Source organism: Leucoraja erinacea, chromosome 3 (genome assembly GCF_028641065.1).
Source record: "Leucoraja erinacea ecotype New England chromosome 3, Leri_hhj_1, whole genome shotgun sequence".
NCBI classification, from domain to species: domain Eukaryota; kingdom Metazoa; phylum Chordata; class Chondrichthyes; order Rajiformes; family Rajidae; genus Leucoraja; species Leucoraja erinaceus.
The window spans coordinates 39,301,018-39,314,991 of record NC_073379.1 but is presented as its reverse complement, the minus strand read 5'-3'; the positions used below and the strand labels follow the sequence as shown (position 1 = coordinate 39,314,991).

The 13,974-nt window shown below is 43.2% G+C and overlaps 1 protein-coding gene across 2 annotated transcripts in view; it reads right to left on the bottom strand.

The window, feature by feature from the left end:
- The window catches only part of LOC129695498 (coronin-2A-like), a 122,886-nt gene extending 109,318 nt beyond the window's left edge, over positions 1-13,568 (bottom strand). For both annotated transcript variants that reach the window (XM_055632473.1, XM_055632474.1), the window contains exon 1: positions 13,200-13,568. The gene's annotated coding sequence lies outside the window, so the exon portion shown is untranslated. The remainder of the gene's footprint in view (positions 1-13,199) is intronic.
- Positions 13,569-13,974: the final 406 nt, after the last annotated feature.

Here is a 13,974-nt window from a genome sequence, read left to right as displayed (position 1 = left end):
TTTACACTGCAATTACCATAGCAATGCAGGGGACATAACCAACAATTTGTGCACAGCAAGCACCAAAAACACCAATGATTCATTGACGAGATGGACTGTGTTCTGTGATGCCGAATAAGGGATGGATAATCTGGAAATCAAGGAGAATTCCTCCATTCTTTTTTGAACAACACTGTGTTTCAGAAGATGGAGCAGCCCTTAGTTTAAATGTCTCATCCAATACATATCAGATTAAGCAAGTCAAGGGAACGGTAATTTTAGCTGATGATGCAAAATGAATGGTTACAAACCATCTGCTATATATATATACACAGACACATGCAGATACATATACACACACACATAAACATACACACACACACACATATATACACATAAACACACACACACACACATAAATACACATGCATAAACACACACACATATAGATAAAAGCTTAAAAGTGAGGCACATTGATGGTTCCAGTCGAGCTGCTGCATCACAGCTCCAGAGATTTAGGCTGAATCCTGATCTCCAGTGTTCCCTGTGCAGGCTTTCCATGTTCCCTCAGTGTACGTGTGGATCTAGCGGTGCTGGCTCGAAGGGCCGAATGGCCTCCTGCACCTATTTTCTATGTTTCTATGATTTCCCTCACCCCACAAACACAGGTTAGGAGGTTAATTGACTATTACCCCAGAAATGTTATAGTTGGCAAAAGAAGCAAATGAGAATTGAGTGGCATACGAGAGAGAATAAGTTGTAAAAATAAAAAATAGGAGGGTGAATGGCACGGATGGGATTTTGGAGCAGGGAACCATAATTAACTCAATGGCTGAATGGCTTCCATCTCTGTTGTCATCATTGAGTACAGAACTACTCCAATAGCGCCACCACATACCCTTGGTAAAGACTTTATCCATCTGCCTACTGCCCTGGCAACCCAGAGAAAAAGTGGGAGACTAAAACAGAATATGCAGGAAACACTCGGTAGGTCTGGTTACATCTGTGGAGAGAGAGAGAGAGGCGCGCACACATACACACTGAATTAATGTATTAGGTTGATGATAGTCCAGCAAAAATGGAAGAAGTTTGAGATGTAACAGCTTTTAAGATGCAGTGGAAAGGGAAAGGTTAGAACAAAAGGGAAGACACCCGTGGGAAATTAAATACAAAAGTAGGAAGGTTAGGCTTCAGTTATACATGCCAAAACCACATTTGAAGAAGTATTTTACAATATTCGCTCTTTATTTGATGAAGAATGTTATTACTTTGGAAGTAGTTCAGAGAAGGTTTACTAGACTGTAGTGTTACTGATGTGGTCAGGTTGCCCCATGAGAAAAGATTGGCCAAGTTTGGCGTTTATCTTTTAGAAGAGTGAGACGGGACCTGTCTGATGTCTGCAAGTTCCCCAGGGTGGATGTGGAGAGGATGTTACACTGTGTGAGAGAATGCAGTTTAAAAATAAAAGAGAGGAATATATGTTTTTTCCTCCCAGAGGATCACGAGTCTTTGGAACTCTTCCTCAGTTAACAGTGGAAGCAGATTATTTCAATATTTTAAAGCAGAGGAAGATAGTTCTTGATAAGGAAGTGAGGGAAAGACAAGAGACATTTATTGTCGCATGCACCAATTGGTACAGTGAAATTTGTGGTCACCACAAGCAAAACGGAATGCAATTGAGGTCACAATTCTATTGGCCATAGTTTACTAAATGGTGGAGTAAACTGAAGGGGTTGTGTAGGTTAATTTGGACAATTGTATGTTATAGGGCGGAGAGCAGGAAAGATTAAATGATGAAAGGAATGTCAGTGTAAGACAAAGGAGGACGGTAATGGGACAAGTAAGAAACCAGAAACAAAATCTAGAAAAGACAAAGGTTGGAGAACTAGAATAATCTGTAGTTTTCAGGTCTCAGTGGTGCAACTGGTAAAGCTGCTGCCTCACAGCACCAGAGATGGTTGACTCTTACTGACTGTGTGGAGTTTGCATGTGTGAATAGGTGGTCAATTGGCAACATGGATTCAGTGGGCTAAAGATAAAGAGCCTGTTTCCATGCTTTATTTTTCAAGAAATCTTTCAATAAATTAATCTAGTCTGGTCCTCTTTTTTAACATTTAAAAAAAGAGGACCAGGGGCAAACAGGAGCTTCAGCTCTCCGAGTCCATGCTGACCATCGAGCATCCATATTCCAGTTCTATCCCCCACACACGAGGGACCATTTACAGAAGCCGATTAACTTACAAACCTGGACGTCTTTGGATTGAGGGTGAAAAACGAAGCACCCGGAGAAAGCCCACACAGTCACAGGGAGAACGTACAAACAGACAGCACCCAGAGTCAGTCAGGATCCAATCGGGGTGCTGTGAGATGGCAACTGTATGGTCGCCCAATTATAGGAAGGATGTCAACAAAATAGAGAGAGTACAGAGGAGATTTACTAGAATGTTGCCTGGGTTTCAACAACTAAGTTACAGAGATAGGTTGAATAAGTTAGGTCTTTATTCTCTGGAGCACAGAAGGTTAAGGGGGGACTTGATAGAGGTCTTTAAAATTATGAGAGGGATAGGACAGAGTTGATGTGGACAAGCTTTTCCCTTTGAGAATAGGGAAGATTCAAACAAGAGGACATGACTTAAGAATTAAGGGACAGAAGTTTAGGGGTAATATGAGGGGGAACTTCTTTTACTCAGAGAGTGGTAGCGGTGTGGAATGAGCTTCCAGTGGAAGTGGTGGAGGCAGGTTCATTGGTATCATTTAAAAATAAATTGGATAGGCATATGGATGAGAAGGGAATGGAGGGTTATGGTATGAGTGCAGGCAGGTGGGACTAAGGGGAAAAAAATTTGTTCAGCAAGGACTTGTAGGGCCGAGATGGCCTGTTTCCGTGCTGTAATTGTTATATGGTTATATGGTTATATGGTATGGCTGCACCACTGTGCTGCATCCAGTTTTGCAAGCTCTTCCTGCAGTTTACATTCAGTTTCATTGTACGGGAGGGCAGAGTGGGATCAGAGAATGACAGTGACAGACTGAACAACAGCATCTCTCACTCGCAATGGCCAACCGCAGCAATTCTATTTTCATTCCAGGCTTTCAGCATCTGCCATATTTTGCTTTTACAACAATTTTTTTTTGTACCTGTTAGATAACTTAGCTGGTAATGGATAATCAATTAACACAATTCTATGGCACTATCGCAGTTAAATCAACGGGTTAATGTCTATTAAAACAGTAGGCTAAAGAATGCCATATGTTGCAGTCAGTGTTGATATGTTATTGCCAGGAATTATCTCAGAGTAATATGGTCTGTGTTTGGGCAATTCAGAACAATACAGCACCTACAGTCAAGAGTGTCTAATTATCATATGTGCAAACAAAACAAAATATTTGTTTGCAGCATCAAAACAGGCCTGTAAATGAAATACAGACAGATAATGCATTAAACTAAAAAATGCAATAAATGAATAGCCACAATACTAGTGCAAAAAAAAAAAATCTGCCTTTACTGCAACCAAAGACATAGAAGTTGCAGTTGAGGTTAATGTTGAGTAGTGTTGGATGGCTGTTGGGAAGAATCTATTTAGTTTCATTTAGAGATACAACATGGAAACAGGTCTTTCGGCCCCCCGAGTATAATTAATACGTTTTATAATTATGCGGTGCTTCACAAAACTACAGCAAAACTATTTAGAAATGAAATGATGAAATATTGTTTCCACACAGTGGGTTGCAGAAAGCCAGAGCATCCTTGCACCCCACCAACAATATGGGCCTGTCCCACAGGTGATTTTTTAGGCAACTACAGGCGACTAGTTTGTTATCTGGAGTTGTCGCCAGCATGTCGCGACTAGTTTGTCGCCACATGTTCGCTGGGAGTAGTCTCCTCAGTCATGCAAAATGTTGTAGCGTCTTTCTGGTTGCTGCTAAATTTTCAACGTTGAAAATTTTTCAGCAACAGTGGGTTTGACACCAATGAGCGTAGTCGCCAGGATGACATAGGTCGTCGCCAGTTTTACAGAGACCTGCTACAACTATGACAGTCGCTGGCAGTTGCCTACATTTTAATTTTTTTATAATTTTAAAATAAATAAATAAATAGAAATCGCCAAGTGGGACAGGCCCAATACCCATCCACAAGAGCAAAGGCCACTGGAAGCCAGTGACAGTCTGGCTGGACTGATGTAAATATATTGAGGATAGTGGAGACAAGGTGAATATCAAATAAGGCACTGGCTAACTGAAGGTAGGATCAAGCTTAAGGGGTTGAATGGACTTACACCACACACTACTCTGAATCAAGACAAATGGAGCAGTGCAAGAGCTCGGATGGCAGGCAGGTGGAGTGTGGGCTGTGGGACAAGGAGCTGTGGTGTGTGGGCATTGGGGCAAGGAGCAGCGACAATACTTTCAGCACCTGACCAGCATTTACCCCCTCATCAAAATAAATGTTCAGGTTATGATTCAGCTTATGATGCAAAAAGATAAAGATTTGACTGCTTCTGAAATCTGGAAAGCAGTGTTGGAACTTTCGGATTAATCACACCTGGCAGAAGGTTAAACACACATATTTTGTTTTCTGGTCTGATAATCCATTAAGAGTTTAAAAAGATGCAAGTGGCCTTTGGCAGAATAGCTTTATTACTATGCTTTAAATAATATATAATAATTATCCCAGAGTAACAGGACAGGCATTGATTTGAAGCTATCACTGCATTCTCTGGAACGGGCCTTTTTCCTGAAGTAGCCATGAGCAATTTATCCTGCAAATCTAGCTTTGGGAAGCTCGCCAGAAATCAAGGTTATATCTGCACACTGTACAGTTTTTAAACAAATGCCACGTAAATTAGGGAAGTTATTTTTGTAAGACAAGTTGCACAATGAACTGCAAAATAAAAACAGTAACATTGCAGTACATACCTCCATGAGAATGAAAAACATGTATCCCTCTGTAAACCCAGCTCCTAATCTAACAATTTTTAAATGGCAGAGTCCACAGAACATTGTTTAAATTAGTGCTTTGCGTTGGATCTTCTTAACATAGAAACATAGAAAATAGGTGCAGGAGTAGGCCATTCGGCCCTTCGAGCCTGCACCGCCATTCAATATGATCATGGCTGATCATCCAACTCAGTATCCTGTACCTGCCTTTTCTCCATACCCCCTGATCCCTTTAGCCACAAGGGGCACATCTAACTCCCTCTTAAATATAGCCAATGAACTGGCCTCAACTACCTTCTGTGGCAGAGAATTCCACAGATTCACCACTCTCTGTGTGAAAAATGTTTTTGTCATCTCGGTCCTAAAAGATTTCCCCCTTATCCTTAAACTGTGACCCCTTGTCCTGGACTTCCCCAACATCGGGAACAATCTTCCTGCATCTAGCCAGTCCAACCCCTTAAGAATTTTGTACGTTTCGATAAGATGCCCCCTCAATCTTCTAAATTCTAGCGAGTACAAGCCGAGTCTATCCAGTCTTTCTTCATATGAAAGTCCTGACATCAAAGGGGAGCAAAGTTTTTGTTGCACTGTGGGAATGAGGCAAAGGGACAGGATGCTGCGTGTTCACGTTGTGGGAATCAATGGCTGAATGACGCAGAGTCTGAACAACGTGAACCACCGTTCTCTCCCAGCTCGGGGTTTGGGTGAGGGGGAGGGTGGTTGCAAAAAATGATCTATCATTCAGATGAGACTTTAAACTAAGGCCTTGTCTATACTTGTCGATGGATACCACTATTTCAAAGGACAGCAAAAGGGAGTTCTTCCCGGACAATATCCATCCATGATCCAAGGCACTGATCAACTACCCCATTGTCCTCTGTGCGATTTTATGGTGAACAAGTTATGTACTACTAGGTATCTACACCACCTTCTTCCCCTTTGGTCCCCCAATGTTTAGAAGTGACTTGCATCTGTCTCTATCCTGTCGGCTCTGAACGAGCCGCAGAGTACTACACAAGTTCCACAGTCAAGACGCTTCACAGAATGGGTAGGTGGGTTATTTGGATGGTGTGCACTTCTTCTGTTGCCCCAATGAGACTCTTGGTATCATTCTTGATACCTCACAGGTTAAAGATTCCCAAGAGCGGGCAAGAATATTTTCTCATGAATACTTTGAGAAATACAAGACTGTGAGAACTTCAGAGAGGTGAAATTGGGAGAGCGCCTGCCAGTTTTCATTGGTGGGTCAGTAGTGGAGAGAGATGGCAGCTTCAGATTCCCGAGTGATAACATCTCAGATGACGTTTCACAGACGACGATTACATTTTCATAAATGTAATCACCAACTTTAAAAAGTGATTCGGCATGTCACTCAATACGCAAACAACCTTCTACTGTACGATTGCATTATGGCTTGGCATGGCAATACCAATGCACAGGGATGTAAGAGACTGCAGAGAGAGGTGGAGTCAACTCAGGCCAATATAGGAACTGCCCTCCCTGCCATCAAAAACATCAACATGAGATGCTACCTCAAGAAGGCATCGTCCATCATCAAAGATCCCCATCATTCAGGCCAAGCCCTCTTCTCGTCACTGCTGTTGGGTGGGACGGACAAAGCCTGAAGCCCCTCGCGACCAGGTTCAGGAACAACTAATTTCCTACACCGTCAGGTTATTGAACTGCCTTGCACATCACTAAACTTACCATGGCATTAGCCACCTCTTGCGTTACCATGGACCTGTTTAATACTTGTGCTTTTGTACACAGTCTTTTATTTTTCACTGTCTTGTACAATTTATGTTTGTATGTGTCGCTCGGGTCTATATGCATGTGATGATGCTACATGCGAGAGTTGCATTTCACTTGCGCCTTACTGTGTGTGTGTGTGTGTGTGTGTGTGTGTGTGTGTGTGTGTGTGTGTGTGTGTGTGTGTGTGTGTGTGTGTGTGTGTGTGTGTGTGTGTGTGTGTGTGCGCACATGTGACGATAAACATGACTTGACCTGAACGTCTTTGAAACATTTTCTCAGATCACTCTCCATGCCAGAGCACAGATCATGTTGCTCATTCCTGGACTCTTGCTGTGCATGCAGGAGATGTGGCCCAGGCACTGCAACTCATGCATGCTCAGGGATTCAGTGTTGGAACATTGGCCTGGAAGGAGACACAAACTCTGGTTAATTTAGGCTGACAATGGATGAGGATGATGTTGCACAGAGCAGCAGTGGTGCCAACTCTCCAGTGCTTTCAGGTGACCTGTTGCAAGTTGCTCACATTTCTGAGACAAACTGGACGATAGGGATCATCACTGTCTGTTTGGCCGGGGGTTTGAGTCTTGGTCTTCGAACGCTCTTATTCACAATTGGCCTAAGCCACACCATCACTGAGAGGAGGTGGATTTTAGAGTTGATGCTTGCTCCTGCAGAATGGCATCTCCCCAGATGTGATCCAAGTTTTACGTTACTTGACAGGGGATCTTTGCTGTCGGAAAGCTCAGCCCGTTGCATGCATTTGAAGCCAATAAACTTTGGCTAAAATCTCTGTGCAACCACAAAACAATGTTCCCAATTATATCCAGGTCTACAGAGAGACCAGCTTCACTTCACCAGGTGAAAATAGCAGGGTAAAATCAAGAAAGCACTTTTCCAAACTGGCGATCCTGTATACGGTCACAGTCTACTATTGCTGTACACTTGTACTGTATCTGAGATGCTTATCTAATATGTATCTAATTGCGAATGTATAATGATACTTGTACTGAACTGTATACAAAAATGAATTTCACTGTAACTCGGTACACGTGCCAAATAAAGTACCATACCATTCCAAGACTCAGGATGTCCCAGAGAGGTTTTGCAGTCAATGAAGTTTGTTCATCGTAGTAATGTTGGCAGCGAATGTGAACACAGAAAGCTTCTGCATGCAGCAATTTGTTCAGCTGTCATTGATCAATGACATTGACTGAGGGGTAAACAGTGGTGAAGGTTATCAGGGTTAGCACCTCCACGCTATAGTGCCATGGCATTGTCTACATCTTAAGACAGCAGATGTCTTTTTAATGCTTCAGCCTAAAGGTAGCAGCTCTGATGGGCCAGTTTGATTTTGTTTTGTGGCGTCCTCAAAATTTCAGGACTGGGAGTTTGAACACATTCTTGTGACCTGGGAGGAGGCCTCTTCCCACTCACTTGGAGCGGATATTCAAGGGCTGACATTTCAATGAGACTGGACGGGAACAGTTTTTTTTAAAATGTACAGAGCGATCTACAAGTGAGGAAACGTACTGATGTCTTGCGGTATATATTGTGCAGAAACCTCCTAGGAGATGAGAGAGTGGAAGATGCTCTCAATCCCAGAACGGAGACATGACAGTTACCCTTTTTTTTTCTGGTCAATGATGCGCTGATATGTCGAGTACAGATATTTCTGTGATAGCACAATAATTGTTAGCAAACCTTGTGTTACAGAAATTAGCATGTACAAAACACTGTGGCAATGGGCGCATGGTGGTTAGGGGCTAGAGTTACAGACTCGCAACAACAAAGTTACTTTTCCCACAGGACTTTCAAAAATAAAGGATTTTTCAGTAGCAATGTGTATTTTTTGTTGCAAGCTAAAAATATCAAAGGCTTTGTGTTACATTGTATGATCGCACTAGTGTCAACAGACACAAAATGCTGGAGTAACTCAGCAGGTCAGGCAACATCTCAGGAGAAAAGGAATAGGTGATGTTCCGAAACGTCACCTAATCCTTTTCTCCAGAGATGCTGCCTGACCCGCTGAGTTATCTAGCTTTTAGTATCTGTCTTCGGCTTGACCAGCATCTGCAGTTCCTTCTTGACACATTTGGTCATTTTCAATGGCCACCTGTGGTTACAGTAACAGCTGTGTTCTGAAGAGACAATGGCATCTGATTACTGTGGTGAGGCTACATGGAAATGTTTTTCCCCGCCCCTATCCTGTTCCAATATCCAAAATCCAAGACACCTATTTTTTTGCTTGTCAATTTCTAAATTAGCATTTAACTGGTTCCGTCGTTACCGATCAATATCATGTTATAACTAATTTGGCCCACACATTGCAAACAAATCACTAAATTAACCTGCATTATATCTAGTGGACTAGCGGGGTACCGCGAGGCTTGGTGCTGGGGCCGCAGCTATTTACAATATACATCAATTTAGATGAAGGGATTCAAAGTAACATTAGTAAATTTGCAGATGACACAAAACTGGATGGCATTGATAGCATCCTCCTCACAGTTCACAAAGTCAAAGTAGCCTTTATTGTCATTCAGACCTTGTGGTCTGAACAAAATTCCGTTGCCTTGCAGGATGAGAATGCAGGATGACTTGGGCAGGTTGGGTGAGTGGGCAGATGCAGTTTAATCTGGATAAATGTGAGGTTTTCCACTTTGGTAGCAAAAACAGTAAGGCAGATTATTATCTAAATGGTGTCCAGTTGGGAAAAGGGGAAGTACAACAGGATCTGGAGGTCCTTGTTCATCAGTCAATGAAAGTAAGCATGCAGGTAGTGATGAAAGCAAATAGCATGTTGGCCTTCATAACAAGAGGAGTTGAGTATAGGAGCAAAGAGGTCCTTCTGCAATTGTACAGGGCCCTAGTGAGATCACACCTGGAGTATTGTGTGCAGTTTTTGTCCCCTAATTTGAGGAAGGATATTCTTGCTATTGAGGAAGTGCAGCGTAGGTTCACAAGGTTAATTCCCGGGATGGTGGGACTGTCATATGCTGAGAGAATGGAGCGGCTGGGCTTGTATACTCTGGAGTTTAGAAGGATGAGAGGTTATCTTATTGAAACATATAAGATTATTAAGGGTTTGGACATGCAAGAGGTAGGAAACATGTTTCCCATGTTGGGGGAGTCCAGAACCAGGGGCCACAGTTTAAGAATAAGGGGTAAGGCATTTAGAACAAAGATGAGGATACACTTTTTCCACACAGAGAGTTGTGAGTCTGTGGAATTCTCTGCCTCAGAGAGCATTGGAGGCCAGTTTTCTGGATACTTTCAAGAGAGAGCTTGATAGGGCTCTTAAAGATAGCGGAGTCAGGGGATATGGGGAACAGGAACAGGATACTGATTGTCGATGATCAGCCATGATCGCATTGAATGGCACTGCTGGCTCGAATGGGCTACTCCTGCGCCTATTGTCTATTGAAAACGCATTACAGCAGAACTACCTATCCTTCCAGCATTTGTATTTTCTTTTGCAGAGCCAACTTGCAGTCAAGTTGTACCCACCCACACACTCTACCAACCTTTCCAGGAAAATCTTCCTCAATCAGTCTGAGGAAGGGTCCAAACCCAGAACATCACCTCTCCATGTCCCCCAGAGATGTCGCCAGGCCTACTGATTTAATCCAGCACTTAATGTCTTTTTTTTGTAAACCAGCATCTACCGTTCCTTGTGTTTCCCGAGCATTGTTCCCTGCTCTTCAACTCCTCACCAGACTTCAGCTTCACAGAGAACAGACTGTCTTGCTCAAGTCACCATGGTAGCTGGCAATTTAAATGCAGTGTACATGTAAAGGACAACTAAAGTCATATCATTAGCAGTGGTGATTATGAAGTTATTGCATTGTCATTAAAGACTTAGTTCTACAAGGAGAGCCATTTGCCATCCTTACCCAGTCTGCCAGACATTCAGACTAATCTCTGTGATTAAGCAACCTCCAAAAGAGTCCTGAAAACCATCCACTTCAAGGGAAACTGGGGATGATCAGAAATTCTTGCTTTGATGGCAACTCGCATATTCAATAATTAAGTCTGACCAGTGCTTGTCTGTCCGTTATGCAAATGCAGCAGCCTCACACACCGTCCCGGCAAAACGACCAAATGCAAGTACACAAGGAAAATAGGAGCAGGCGTAGGCCATTCAGCCTTCAAGGCAGCCCCACCTTTCAATACATCATAGCAGATTATGCTGGCCTTAACCCCTCCACTGGGCCAGTTCCCCCATGTCCCTCAAATCCTCGATCTTTCAAATATTTATCCAGCCATCTCCATATTAAATATATCTAAAGCACGCCCCACACAGAGACCCATGGCATAGAGGATCAGCACCAATATGATGTTTAACCCCAGGATTATGACAGTGTTGAGGTATCTGTGTTATTATCATAACACGGACCTGTACAACAAAACTACCATTTATATATATCGCCATCTAACATTGTAATGTGCCCAGAGAATCTCTCAGGAACATATAAACAGAGAGCATAAGAGTCTGATGAAGGATCTCAACCCAACGCATCATCTATCAATTTCCCTCCACAGATGCTGCCTGACCTGCTGAGTTCCTCCCACACTTTGCTTTTTGCTCAGTATTTGACACCAACTCATACAAGGAGAAACTAGGGACAATGACAAACAATTAGTCTAAAAGTGAAGAAGTTTTAAGGAGCATTTTCAGAAGCTGAAAGCAGTGGCCAAAACTAGGTCAAAAGAAATGGGGGGAATGCAGTACAAAACTGGGGGAGGCCCAGGGATTTAAGGGCTGAAATAAGTTTTTACTTGTACTAGTTACCCCTGAAATGATTGCTCACTCTGTTATTAAAATGGGCAAATGACTTTAGATTTTTTTACTTTAGAATTGCAGCACAGAAACAGGCCCTTCAGTCCATTAAGTCTGCACTAACCCATATACTAGCATCATCCTACACACTAGAGACAATTTACAATTTTATTAAAGCCAGTTAACCTACAGACCTATACGTCTTTGGAATGTGGGAGGAAGCCAGAGCACCTGAAGAAAATCCACATGGTCACAGGGAGTACGTAGAAACTCCATACAGACAGTACCCACAGTCAGGATCGAACCTGGGTCTCTGGCGCTGTATGGCAGCAACTGCACCGTTGAGCCACTGTGCCTTCCTTTTGCACAAATCCTTTTGATTTGCTCCAGTGTGTGCACAGTAACACAGTTGTGTTTTTCACATGGAGTGATTGCCATACAGCCACAAACGCCCTTGACCCAAATGGATTTCTCGAGGCTGTTTCAGAGGTCTTTTTAGAATCAACCTCACTGCTGAAGCTCTGGGGTTACATCCAGCTCTAGCATGAATAAGCACAGTCAATCCTTCCTTAACTGCTCACATTATGGTTCCTGGGCACAGCAATTCTTTATGTGCTCTTCCCAGAGAAGGATTTACTATCAGACCATTCTATTTATGTGTAATGTTTTCTGACCTGATTGGATAGCATGCAAAACAAATATTTTCACTGTACCTTTGTACAGGTGACAATATTAAACTTTAACCTAAAGCTCAAACCTAAAGAGTATGGGACGTGCCTCACCACTAAGATCACAAGGTGCTACCTCTATATTTTCAAATATTTTACACATTTAGTTGAATGTAAATATTTTGCACATTTAGTTGACTGAATTTAAATTCGCCAGCGGCCAAGATGGGATTTGAACTCTCGGCTCCATCACCAGTCTGCACTTGTTAAGCTGCCAGTGTAACCACAATCCAACCACCTCGCACATGAAATAGGGAGGGGCGAGGTTATGGAGAGAGAGTATTAGCTCACAGGAGATATTGACGCGAACCAGGACTCTCATCCACTCTTACTTGTTGAATCATGACGCCAAAGAAACACACAGGTCGCCCCACATTTGGCCAGATGGTGGAGAAAGTGGGGACGCCGAGGTTAGGGAACGACTCTCAATATTTAGATCACGGCCTTTCCAAAAGACAAATACTTTTTTCAAAAATCCTGTTGCCGAGTCTCGACTCAAAACGTTGACAATTCCTCCCCTCAACACACACACACACACGGTGCTGCTCGACCCGCCGAATACCTCCAGCAGTTTGTTGTCCATTTAAACATTTTAACAAAAAAGAACAAAAATCACTTTACAGAGTCAGATGCAGAATTTCACAGGACGCAAAAATCCCCCTCCCCAAAAAAGTCTTACTGGACACACACATCATCAAATGGAAAGGAATTGTCCATTTTATCACAGGGCCAGTTGTTGTTTTGAACAGAGCTGTTCTCCAACACAGCTTTTGAGTCCAGCATGTTTTTAGACACACTCCCTTATTCTTAGTGGGCTGAATTGAATGTTTTTTTTTAATAACCCTTTTAGACTACTGTTTGCAAAGTGTTCGGAAGAAACGTTAAATGCACCTACTTTTATTTAACAACCAGCGGTTTGTTTTCTGTTTGTATATAAACACCTAAAGCGCAAGGTGCAGAGAACAGGTGAACAGTTCCATCCCAAGGCCGGGTTCCCACTCGCTTGCTTAATGCTTGCTTACCTTGCAGGTGGCTTCTCTGGTTAGGATCACCAGGTCTGGCTTCCTCGCATTCTTCTCACGCTCTCCTTTCTTAAACGATATTGTCCCGCTTTCTTCGATCTTCCTGCGGTGACTTTAAAGGCAGTAACATCGAGCCCAGCGTTCATTCATAAAACATGCCGACATCTTTCAGGGTGGAGAGGTGAGGAGAGAAGGGGAAGATGCTCAACACGGGGGAGGGTTTAAAGGGGAGAGGAAGGAGACAGACAAGGGGAAAAGACACACACACACACACGCCGAGGCGAAACTGCGGACAGGGCGAGATGGCAGCAGATCTCCTTTGTGCGAGATTCAAGTCAGTTGGGAAGGAGCCAACCTACTTGCAGCAAGGCGGAGTCTGAGCGCTCACACACACACACACGCACAGCTAGAGCAGCTGCACCATTCACTGGCCGCGCTACGATCATGTAACAAGAGCAAGGCAGGGTGCGGCAAATGTACACCAAATGCAGGTTGATTTTGTTGGGAAACCTTTCCTTTCCGCGTGAATCTCCGCGCTTCACAGAACGCGAGTTTTCAGGAGAAATCAGCCCTAAGGCTTTTTTTTTTTTTTTTAAACACACATCCTTGCACCGCCGTTGTTATTTGTCATTTCATCGTTGCTGCACTCTTGCCTTTCACACACCTCTCCTCTACCTGCCTCCTCCCTTTTAAATAATTCTACAACAGCTTGAGACCTGTTCGTCCTGTGACACTGGAGGATTTTACAGCAGAGAAACGCACCATCTGCTGCAGA